This window comes from Prunus dulcis, chromosome 4 (assembly GCF_902201215.1).
Source record: "Prunus dulcis chromosome 4, ALMONDv2, whole genome shotgun sequence".
NCBI lineage: Eukaryota > Viridiplantae > Streptophyta > Magnoliopsida > Rosales > Rosaceae > Prunus > Prunus dulcis.
Window position 1 is genome coordinate 7,359,496 of NC_047653.1, and position 12,866 is coordinate 7,372,361.

At 40.3% G+C, this 12,866-nt stretch overlaps 1 long non-coding RNA gene across 5 annotated transcripts; it reads left to right on the plus strand.

The window, feature by feature from the left end:
- Positions 1-7,264: 7,264 nt before the first annotated feature.
- LOC117624054 lies at positions 7,265-12,034 on the plus strand. 5 transcript variants are annotated; one of them, XR_004585278.1, is made up of 6 exons: positions 7,267-7,749; positions 8,844-8,942; positions 9,045-10,237; positions 10,510-10,890; positions 11,008-11,548; positions 11,691-12,034. It is a non-coding gene; the product is annotated as an uncharacterized LOC117624054 (long non-coding RNA). The 5 variants fall into 5 exon arrangements; XR_004585276.1 differs by having other exon boundaries at positions 7,270-7,749; positions 9,045-9,813; XR_004585279.1 differs by having other exon boundaries at positions 7,265-7,749; positions 9,045-10,842.
- The last annotated feature ends 832 nt before the right edge of the window (positions 12,035-12,866 follow it).

Consider the following 12,866-nt stretch of genomic DNA (forward strand, 5'->3'; position numbering starts at 1 on the left):
GCCGAGCCGCAAATCCTGGCACTCACGGTCCGAGCGTCCCCGAAACTCGTGAGGCGAAGTCAAGTGCACTGACTGAACTATAATCAGACTGGATGTCCGTAGACATCGGTCCGACTCTGGGTAATCACCATAAAGAAAATGGGTACAAGGTGGGTTTAAAATAAATTTCTTTAGAAAATCCAATTAAACTGAAATCTCAGATTGTGCTGCTGTCTCAGCTGATTTCAATCTCAAACTCTGTTTCTGTAACTTATAAATAAGCAGCACAGATTTATAAAACTGTTACTGTACCGATCACGTACAGAACCGTAATAAAAACTTACTCATGATCAAATAAGGAAATTTATTCGAATAAACTCATTTATAAAAACTCTCTTATATAAAATCAAAATAAAATCACTTATAAACTTATTTATATAAAATCACATCAAATCATTCATAAAATTTGATTTATGAAAGAATGTCCACTCACAGATGGTCCAAGCTAATTTGACCCTTTGAAGTTTCCTCATGCTGATCGGCTGGACCTCAGATGCCTGATTATCCATGAACAATAAATCAATAAAGGCTGAATAAAAGAATTAAATTAAACACCCTGCCCCCGGCCCCTAGAAGCACGTGCGTCCAATTTCAAGTTACTCCTGAACCCACACTAGCCTTTTCAGACATTTGGACCTGTTTTAAAAGTTCCTATGCTCAGCTAATCGATACACTGCCCGATCGGCCGACCCGGGACCCCGTGGGTCCACAATCTCTGATGGCCAATCTGGGGTTCCCTGAAGGTTTCTCATACAGCGGGAACCATGTTCTGCGAATTTGGTCCGAATCGGACGGTCGGATTGACCAAAATCGCGTTATCGCTTAAAACCCTAACCCTAGCCCCAGGGTTCGTGATTCCGGAGTATCCGGGACTCCGATTCGCGATCCGTCGAATCCTACGCGATCCTGAAATCACGTAGACCGACATATCCAAAATTCAGCGCGATCCAACGACTAAACGATACTGCACCCACGGATCGCGCGATATGGAAAATCCGTTCGGGGCTCAAACGGACTCCGAATCGAGATCTGCGAAATCCCAAGCGCTCGTGACGACACGAGGACCTCAAAACTGGCCAGAGCCGTGCCACCACCCTGGCCCACGCGCCACCACACGCGCGGGACAGATCGGGTGTCCAAAGCGATTCGGGTATGCCGAAAAATTGTGGAACCGAGGCTCCAAACTCCTACCCTAGGTAAAACACCCTATTTGGAGTCACTTTTGTTCTTGAACCACCCCCAAAAAGTGACCGGAAACAGTAGTTTCGAAGGGCCGAAGTTCGGCCGAATTTTCAAGTTCAAAATCGAACCCCTTGGAGCTAAAATCGATCGAAGCCCATATACCCAACAGCTAGAGCACGAAAAAATAGCTCAAAAACCATACCTTACTCGATCGATTTGGTGGAGAAACGAGGAAGAATTTCAAGCTGGAAGTTCGGGTAGCTTCGAACGAACCTCCGTCGGAAAACACGATTTTCCGGCCAGCTCAGGGCGGCCCCGGGGTTGATGTCGGTTGGAAAAGGTAGGGGACTCGATGGTGGTTCCAACGCCACCGGTATCGTGGCCATTGGAGCTCAGAGGCGGCGCCAGCACCTTCTGGAAGTCGGTGGTCCGTTTCGCGCAGAGTCTGGGTTTATATAGATGAAACTTCGAAATATTTACGGTTATGCCACTGAGACTCTTTTGACCAAAACTTTTTCGTTACAACTCCGATTCGGGCCCACTCCGTGTCTACGGACTCCTTTCGCCGTTCTCTACGCAATGGCGCAAGCGGAATTCCCAAATTTTTTCTCAATCAAAAAGTCAAATTTTCCCTCATTATTAATGCAAGGGCAAAATGGTCTTTTTACTAAAAGATATTTTCTTTACTTTTTAGATATTTTCTTTCTTTTTAGATATTTTATTTTGGGTTCTTACAGGGCCTGTCCCAACGCCGGATAACCTACGCCACACGGGACCTCAACACAATATCTCACAATCTCCCCATACGCCGGTACAACCAACGCCACGTATGGGGCCTGTCTCAACGCTGGATAACCTACGCCACGTGAGACCTGAGCATCATATCACAAATCTCCCCATACGCCGGTACAACCAACGCCACGTATGGGGTCTGTCCACACGCCGGATAACCTACGCCACGTAGGACCTAACTTTCACTTGGTGGTACTCGTAGTGAATCCAAAATCCGGGGAGGTACTTAAGGTAGTGCGTATAGCACTCCAAACTGACATTCTAGACTCTTTTTGTACCCTTGTACAAACATATATATAATTATATTTATATAAACAAATATTCTAATATTGCGTAAACCCCAACAATAGTCTAGCACCAGATAATCCCCCTAGGAAGGTGAGATTACTTCGGGAGACTCATGGTCAACCAAGGGTCCAACTACCCTAACCCTGGTCAAACGGGCCCACGGGGACCACGACCTCCAAACTCCGATCCGAAAGTTCCTATAGGTTCTATAAGGTATAGGACACTTGTCCTACAAGTTTGGTTCAGATCGGACGGTCGGATCGGTCACGATCGCACGATCTAACGGTTAATATAAAATATAAACTTTAAATTATTAAATCGGAACATCCGGGGCTCCAATTCACAATCCGTGAATTCCTACACGATCCTAGAATTACCCAGATTAACATATATTAAATTTGGGACCATCCGACGGTCCCACCCTATCGAACCCGGATAACGCTCAATATGCGATCGTCCGTTCGATAGTCAAACGACGTCCGAATTGAGATCCGCGAAATCCTACGCACTCGTGACAACTATGAGATCGCATTGGGACAATAATGCCACTATGCTACAGTGCCCACGCGCTGCCACACGCGCGGGCAGCGTGTGGGTGTCCAAAGCGATAAAGGTTCGCCGGAAAATCTCAACATCTCGGGCCAAGACTTCTACCCTAGGTATAACACCCTATTTGGAGTCACTTTTGTTCTTGGGCTTACCCCAAAAACTGACCGGAAGTGGCCGGAATCGGAGACCCAAAACCGGCCAAAACCTAAGTTGGAAATCAGTTAATCTACCTCAAAATTAACGAAATCCTACCCAACCATCAGCTAGAGCATGGAAAATAGGTAGAAAACCATACCTTACTCGTCCAATTTGGTGGAGAAATGAGAGAGAACGAATGGTCGAAAGTTTGGTAAAAATCTGTCCAAACCGCTGCCTTTCGTGGCTGATTCCGGCGACCACGGTGGCGGATCGAGGCGGCGCTGGGGTGGAATGGGAAGTAGGGAGTGTGGTGGTTCCAACGGGACCGGTGCCGCCTCAAGTGGCGGCGTGTGGGGGCGGTGGCGACGACGAGAAGTCGCTGTCGTCGCAAGGGGGGGAGGGATTTCTGGTTTCGCAGGAGAGAGAGAGAGAGAGAGAGAGAGAGAGAGAGAGAGAGAGAGAGAGAAAACCAGGTTTTTATAAAAAAAATCCCATTTTGAAATATTTACGATTGTGCCACTGGGTTTCTTTTGACCATATCTCTCTCGTTACAACTCCGATTCGAGCCCACTACGTGTCTATGAACTCGTCTCAGTGCGACCTATCCAAAAATACAAGTCACGGTCCCAAACTCTCTCCGGTTAAAAATATGACTAAAATACCCTTAAAAAATTAAATAATAAAATAAGGGTTAAATTTGGGGAAATTTGGGGTCGGGGTGTTACACTAAATCCTAGAACTGTCTTGGATTAACTCGGATTGGACTAAGCTGGATTAAGTACTGACCTACGTTTGGTGCTGTGTCGGACTAAGAAGTTGGATTGTAAAAATAGTGAAGACCTATGTTTGGTGTTGTGTCGGACTAAAAAATAATTTTTGCAATATTTAAATTTAATTGAATATTTTGACTTAAAAAATATTTATATTTAATTAGGGATATTTAATTGGGGTTGATGTGTGAATTTTTTTTTAAAAAAACCATTATCTCGTTCTTTCCTTCTTCCTTCCTTCCTCTCCCTGGCTCTGCGTTTCTTTCCCGTCTGTCTTCCTCTCTCTCTGGCTGTGTCTTTCTTTCCAGATTACCAAAGAGAAAAATAGAATAAACCTAATAACCCCACACCACAACTTTTGACAAACCACACCACAAAATTAAAATTAAAAAATACCAAAACACAATTGGGATCTTTTTGATCCCTTTCTTCTTCCTGGTAGCATACCCTGCGAATCCAGTAACCATAATAAAGTCCCTGCTTGGCTTTGTTTTTGTAATTCCTTCTTCTCAAAATCATAAAAGGGATATGATGGATTGGTATCATCGCAATCAGTGGAATAGTCGACCCATTTTCTTACACAAGCATTTTTGTACTCAGATCGGCAGGTATGGAGGTCTTTCCCAACCTCAAGCCCACCGGCAACTAGTTCCACATCCTTGTTGCCAACGGAAACGGCACCATCGAATTCGACAAGCTACTCACCGCCATCTTGCCTGACATGAACGGGGAGGATCCTCATCAACCAGGAGCAGCTCATGGAGGTCGCTGTGTGGGTCGGACTCGATGTTTCAAAATAGCACGCTCGCTATTTTGCGAACTGCTTTTCATCCTCGCAGTATTGGACGAGCGAGTCCGGTGATTTTTTCATCAGTGGACTATACAATCCCATTTATGTTAGTCCTTCTTTCACCAAACGTGGGTTTTAAAGTGTTATTTAACACTGTCCAGGCTAGTCCAGCCTGCCAAACATGCCCGAAGTGACTTATTTTTCCTATGGGTCCCACATTCTGTCCAACCAATACAGGGTCCTCGATTGCTAAAAATATGGCACGGAATGCAAATCTCCGTGACTTATTCCCAATGGGTCCCACATTCTGTCCAACCAATACGCGTATATGCATTCTAAATACATCCGTGTCTAAATAGAATTGAAAGGTACAAAATGCTTATCAGTCCCTAAAAACCTAAACCTGACTGTCCAATAGCCCTTTTGTTGTTTTAATATGTTTTTTCTTGGGTCAAAGTTGTTTCAGTATGTTTAAACATCGGTTTCTTTAAACTATAATTACATAAATCAAAGTAAAAAGTTGTCTCAATATCTCCTTTTTACGGGAAATGCTTTTGGACCAAGGTGTGTATGCTCACCACCCTTCTTAATACTCCATAAGCATAACTATAATTATATAAATTAAAATAAAAAGTTAATTATGGTTATGTCTATAGATATAGCTGGCATTCGTGTTGTTTTTTCAGTGTTCTTGTCGTTTTCGTGTCAACCCGCTTTTCTTAACGGGTTGACATGGCACAACATCATAAGAAAATGGGTTGAAAATGTCAAACACGAATACGACCCGTTACTATTCGCGAGTCACATGACATGACACGATAATCCATTAAGAATTAAAAAAAATTAAACAATAAAAAAATTAAACCAGTGCAAAAATAAAAATAAAAATCAACACAGTCCATAGACGAGCTTGAAGGTGAGATTGGGGATGCCCTGCGAGTGGCCCTCGAAGGCTTGGGCAGCGGAAATGGTGGGAGTGGAGGAGGAAGAGTCATCAGAGAAGGTGAGGGAATAGGTGGGATCAATCCGTGAGGGGGGGAGACAGAAAGGGGAGGTGGCTGGGATGGCTCATGGTGGTTGGGTGGTATGGTGGCTGCTTAAGACTCTCAAGCTGAGAGAAAAAGAAAGCTCAAAGGTTGCTAGGTTTTGAAGAGAGAGAGAGAGAGAGAGAGAGAGAGAGAGAGAGAGAGAGAGAGAGGGAGGAAAAAAGAGAGATAAATTTACAAAAATGCCCGTGAGCTTAACGTGCTAACGGGTATTTACGAATTGACACGACACGATAGCTTAATGAATCAACACGACACTATAATTTAGACCAAAATACTGAATTTTTCGTGCGAAATTATGTCGTGTTAACAGGTCTTGTACAATATTGCCACCTTTATCTATAGATATGTGTCAAATATTCAGAATAATGATATTAAATTAGTGAGCAAAAATATTTTTTTAAAAAAAAATTTGAAGTGACGAAACCAAAGTGGAATTGATGTCCTACTTGGCTTAAGAGTCTGCATGCAACACGTGGAAGACTTTAATGGGAAGAAAGACATATGAATGGTACCGTGGTTGATTACCATAACATAATAGAGGACGAACTTTTCCAGGACATAATGGACGACTAACTTTCCAGTTCACACGATATGATGGATTCCTTTAACTTTTCTTGGACCACTTTCGAATTGGAGAATGGGATCTTGAAGGATTTTTTAAATAATTTTATTTGAAGGATACTATTTAGAGTTAACTATGAATGTTTTTTTATTTTTTAATGATCTAAATTATTTATTTTTTAAGTATACATTCATAAATCATTCTTGAATTCAAATTGTTGTTTTCCCACCACAGGTTATTTTTCAATTATCTGAATCATCTAATTTTTAGATATTTTCTCAAAGATCAAATTTACAAAAGATCACTTGAATCCGAAATATTTTGACCACTCAATTAGATTATTGTTATTTTAGTCTTTTCTTGAAGCATCCTATTCATTTATATTAGAGCATTCACAATGGGCTCTCTAAACCACCTCCTTAGACAAATTTTTGGGAGGAATTGTAAAAATAAAATTCCAACCATGCTCCCTATCCACCTCTTAAAATAGGGAGACCTCTAGAAGCTCCTAAATATGAGGGGAAAGAAAGAACTACTATTGGCTCCCTATAATTTAATGCTGCTTCATTTAATGAGTATTTCAAACCTTTATTTAATGTTAACTATTTTTTATTTTATTTTATGATAGAGATGGAGCAATTAAAAAAGAGTTCTAGCATTTATGAATCTCTAAATTAGAGAACATGATTGAAGTTTAAATTTTATAGAGAACTCCTAAAATAATTTTTATATGTTTTTAGCTAAAATTTAACTAAAAAATAGAGAGCATGATTGTAAATGCTCTTAGCAATTAGATGTGTTAATGATTTTCAATTTCTCTATTTTTTAAATGTATGATTTATGAATTAAGATTTGAAATATTGATAGTTTGGTTTGTTGATTTTTTTTTTTTTTTTTAATGGGAACTCATATATAAACATGCTTTTGGGCCCAGTCTTGTTATTCAATTCCCTTGTTGCCCCGCACCCCAAAACGCGTAACGAAAAGAACGCATCAACTTGACCAAAAAAAGAAAAAAAAGAAAAGGACGTCCAGGAAATTTCAGCGGTAACGAGGAACCCAAGGAAGGAAGGAAAGATACGTTTAGCAGGAAGGAAAGATACGTTTGGCAGCAGGAAGCAGGAAGGAAAGATAGGAAGGAAAGATACGTTTGGCAGCAGGAAGCAGGAAGCAGGAAGGAAAGATACGTTTAGCAGCAGGAAGCAGGAAGCAGGAAGGAAAGATACGTTTAGCAGCAGGAAGCAGGAAGCAGGAAGGAAAGATACGTTTAGCAGCAGGAATTCCAACGTCATTAAAGAACGAGGAACCTTCCTACAAATAAGAAAGTGAATTCCAACGTCATTAAAGAACGAGGGTGGAGGTGGGATGTCAATGTCATTAAAGAAGCACATAAGGAAAAATAAAAATACTACTGGTCTTGACGTCATGGGTGATGTGTGATGGGTTATGGGTGATGTGTGATGGGTTATGGGTGATGGGTCTCTTCTTTAAAAAGAAAACTTTCCTTTAAACTGCGAGGGATGAAATGAGCAAACGTTTGTCCAACTCTCTGTTTGTCAGCTTGCAGACTTTTTGGCTTCGGGATCTCCGGTAAGATGCAATTTTTTTCTTTCTTCTTGGTTATGCGATATCTAAACTTATTTTTTCATAGTTGTTTCGAAACAGAGTAGATACTCGATTTGAGATGCATGTATAGGTTTTTCATAGTTGTTTAGAAACAGAGAAGATTTTAGATGGTTGTATAGTTTTCATAGTTGTTCCGAAACATTCAAACGGAGTAGATTTGAGATGGTTGTGTAGTTTTTTCATAGCTGTTTGGAAACAGAGTAGATTTGAGATGGTTGTGTAGTTTTTTCATAGTTGTTTAGAAACACAGATTAGATTTGAGATGGTTGTATAGTTTTTCATACTTGTTTCGAAACAGAGTAGATTTAAGATGGTTGTATATTTTTTCATAGTTGTTTTAGAAACATAGAGTATATTTGAGATGGTTGCATAGTTTTTTCATAGTTGTTTCAAAACAGAGTATGTTTAAGATGGTTGTGTATCTTTTTCATAGTTGTTTTAGAAACAGAGTAGATTTGAGATGGTTGTGTAGTTTTTTCATAGTTGTTTCGAAAACAGAGTAGATTTGAGATGGTTGTGTAGTTTTTTCATAGTTGTTTAGAAACACAGAGTAGATTTGAGATGGTTGTATAGTTTTTTTTATAGTTGTTTCGAAAACAGAGTAGATTTGAGATGGTTGTGTAGTTTTTTCATAGTTGTTTAGAAACACAGAGTAGATTTGAGATGGTTGTATAGTTTTTTCATAGTTGTTTCGAAAACACAGAGTAGATTTGAGATGGCTGTAAGCGACACCTTGCTCTCAGCCCTTGGATTGCATTAGACACCGATCTAACGGAAAAAAAAAAACACTTGATGCCCTTTCTGTTCTTGCCAGAAGAACACTTGATCACTTAAAAGACCCAATTGGGATACTCTGCAAATTAAGTGATAATTTTGCTTGAAAATCAGCCGAGCCTAAGGTTTTTATTTTATTTATTTTATTTTATTTATCTTGTCGCTTCTCTATTACCAACAAATTAAGTTATAATTTGTTTGAAATTAGAATTTTTAAAATTGACATGAATGAAAACGTATGAATCCAAAATGATTAATTTTATTTACAAATTTTGCTTCTGTAGATGAGGTCGGAAGATGCTGGATTTGAGCTTTCTAGACTTGTACTTCATTAGACACCAGGTTGACTTCTCTTCACGTCGAAAAATAAGAACTGAAAATAGGTACACAAATTTCAAGTTTTATTACATAGCAATTGTCCTCGACTGAAGTTACATGGTGCCACTACTGAGATGAAAGACTTAGGATAAGCTTCATATGTCCAGGAACCTGCTGGGCTGTCTCAAAGAGAACGTGTAGAGTATGTTGAATTTCATCATCTTGCTAGATCATTCCATCAAAGAGTGGCACACTTTCCATCTTGCTAGAGAAGAAGTGGCATCTGAGGCTGGAGACTTTATCAGACTAGTGGTGGCGGATCTACAAGGTAGCTATCTCTTACTTTCTTGATGACGTCGGATGCACACTTTCCAGCCGAATCGATTGGCCATGAACCCATCCCAATTAAAAGACAGACGCCCCACTCTTTCCAATTCAAGCTTGCATTGCCAACAAGAATATGTGCAATCTCTATAAAACTCAGCTGCAGGGTAAGAGCAAAAACCAAAGACACCAAAAACCATGGATGGAGAAGTATGCCACTGAACACATTTTTCTTCTCTGGCTGCCTTGCATTGATTTGGTTAAACACCTGACAGAGAACGAAAGCGTTGAAAACCATGGACTCACTAACCTTCTGGTTGATGCCTAGGAAAGTTTTCCCTTTGAGTTGCAAGGTGACCAACATGGCTGTCTGGTATGCCACTTGGATGAGTATGTTTCTCCACATTGGGTTGCTAATATTGAGACCTTTAGTTCGTCTTACTGGCGGTGGCTGTTCCTCTGTTGGTGGCTCCATCAGTAGTGCAAATCCAGTTGTGAGGGTCACGACCATCTCTACCCAAAATGATTGAATTGTCGTGATTGTACTCTGTCCCATACATATCGTTGCAATGAGGGTTATCAACAGCAACGCTATTTTCATGGTGATTTCAGGTTGGATGTACTTTTGAATCGTGTAGTAAATGCACCTTTCAAACTTGATAATCTTGACCACCAAACCGAAATCACTGCCATCCATGTTGATTATGTCACAACACTCTGGATCTTCACTACTGCGAGTCCCTATTGCAACCCCCACATCAGCTTCTTTGAGAAATGGAGTCTCATCTATTCTATCTCCAACCATTAACACTTCCTGGCCTTTCTCTTTCAGACATTGCACCAAAAGGAACTTGTCAGAAGAAGTGGAGTTTACCATCCAATAGATTTTATCTGATATGTCCATCATGCCTTCTTTATCACTAGTTCGAAACCTTTCACCTTCAACCACAGATTTGTTTGAGTTGGGAAGTACTATTCCAAATAAACGAGCAACGTCTTCCAGCACAGGCGCACTATCGTCTGAGAACAGTATCACGTTAGATCCTTCTTTTCTCCAAAATTCCACTGCTTCCATAATGTCTGTGTCATAATTATACATTACACCTACCAGTGCTATTAAGGTCATATCGTTTTCTTCAAGCATTTGACCATTAGTCTTCTTGTAAGCAAATGCAATGGTCTTGAGATTGTTGGACTGCATGTCTGCTTTTAGTTGGTCATAATCCATTCTATTCTGTTTATCCATGGAGTTTACGTTCCCTTTGCTGTCACTGTAATGTGAGCACTTGTCTATTATTGTCGTTGCAGGTCCTTTAAAATACCACCACATGTCTCCATTCTCCCTGTCCTCCTCATCAGTGTGATTCAGCCCCAAATTCTCATCTTCCATTCCCAATGAGGATTCAGTCCACGGAAGGAGTTGGTTCTCTGTGGAGGTAGACCCCGTCGAAACTGATGTTCTGATTGCATTGGACAAAGCTTGAAGAGCATGTGGTTCTTCTTTGATGACTTCATCCCCTGTATAACACATCTTGACTTTCCGAGAGTTCAAAGTGAGCACATTTGTGCTAATGCAAATAGCTGCAGGGCGCATGGTGCAAAGAGCTGACATTTCTTGAGAAATATTTGCCTTCTCAGCAGGTAGAATCTTCTTTCTCCTGTATCTGATGGCAAGTGCAACAGAAAAAGGTAGTTTTTCTACCACTGCTGGCAGCAATAAAACCAATTTTGCTAACATATTACTCTTGCTCCGACTTTGTTTCTTGAAAAAATTCTCAATTACGTTGATAATTTCCGTGCTTGCAGTTGCTTTCCCTTTAATCTCTGGGAGGCCAGAATTGCTGTCTTTCCTTTCAAGCATGTAATGGAGAAAAGAGATTGTAAGGATGGCAATATAGGATACGAGGGCAATCCTTTGCATGCATGTGCATACCTTGTCAATTTTAGCCATTAACAACTCGGCTTTAGTCTTTGATACTGCCTGGTGCTGTGTGTTCCCAGACCAGAACTCACGCATTGCATAGAGGACCACAAGAATTATTGCGGCATCCATTAAAATGGCCCCCTCAACCCAACCGGTCCCAGTGCCTTCCTCCTTGATACCAAATCCAATTGAGAGCACTGCGGAAATGAAGAGAAGGAAAATGTTGCAACTTTTGCATGATTTTTTGAGGAGTTTAAAGAAGCTTGGAGCTACTCCTGGTCCAGAACTAGCATCTACATCGACTACGAGTCCACTTTCTAAATCTGCATGCTGCTGTTTAGCTTCGTCACCACCACCACCACCACCACCATCTTCCACACTCACATGGACTTCTTTAGAAACTTGAGGCGATACTGGTGAAAGGTCTGTAGTTCTTGGAAGTTCCACGTCCTGCAAAAACGAATCAGCAATAACTTAAATTACAGTTTAGTTACAGATTAACTCCTCAGGACGGCATTGCACAATCTCTTAGGTTAGCTTGTCATATTTTCTTTTTGTCTGGCAGGGTCACATGCTCAGAATTCCAAGCAGCTAATCAGGTACGCCAGTAGATTGCAATGGGCCGGTAGATATACAATACAATTGAAGCTAATATTGAGCCCCAACAAAATGGTAATTATATGGGTAAGTCTTTTCATATCCAGTTATTTAATTTCTAATTACGCTCATCATTTTGGGAGCATTTGGAAAAATACAACTCCAACTAAAGGTGTCAAACGGACCGTGTTGGGCCGGCCCGGCCCATTTAAACTAGTGGTTTAAATGTATTCACATCGGGCCAGTTCGGCCCATTTAATTTATTGGCCGTGCCGTGCTGGCTCATTTAGTAAAATCATTGATCCCAGCCTGGCTCAAAGACCAAGTCATTGAAATGGGCGGGGCTTGGCTCGAGCCGTGCCCGTGCTAGTGCTTGGGCCCAAGAACCAACCCATTTAATTTGATTTTTTTTCATTTGATTTTTTTTTTCCACTGAAAAATTATCGTAATTAATTTATAAGTCTAATTACCCAACTTTACATAGAATCAAACTAGGGACACTAATCCTTATAAAACAAAAATGTGGAGTCGTTTTATCTCCAATCAATAGTCCAAAATGGCCTCCAAAGTTACTTATAAAATCTGCCGGCACATACTTTCTGCTGAACACAGATTACTTAAAAATAGACAATAAATAAAATTATTATCCAATCATCACGAAAATTTTCAGTACATAAGAAGACATGTATATGTTCAACATATCAAAAATTCAAGTCATTTCATGATTTGTAGATGAGTCGTTCATCAATATTGAATCATAACAGAAAATATGTTAGGAAAAGTTCTTTTCAACTGTCTCAACTCAATAAATTTCCATAAATTCAATTATAAACATGTTTTCATGAAATCAGTGCCTAAAGAAACATGAGAAAGTCTACTTTATGACCTAATTTTATCATGAATTAATTTGAATTACAACATTATCCAAATAGACATAATAGTAGAATAGTTTCACCAAAAAAAGGTTAAGAGAGCCAAGCTTGGGCCGTGCTAGAAGCGGGTTTGGGCTCTGGCCATGGGTCGACTCGTTCCATTGGACCTTATTTTTTGATACCGACCTCATTTTTTTAGTTAAATTTCAGCTAAAAGCACACAAAATTATTTTAGGAGCTCTCTATAAAATTTGAACTCCAATCATATTTTC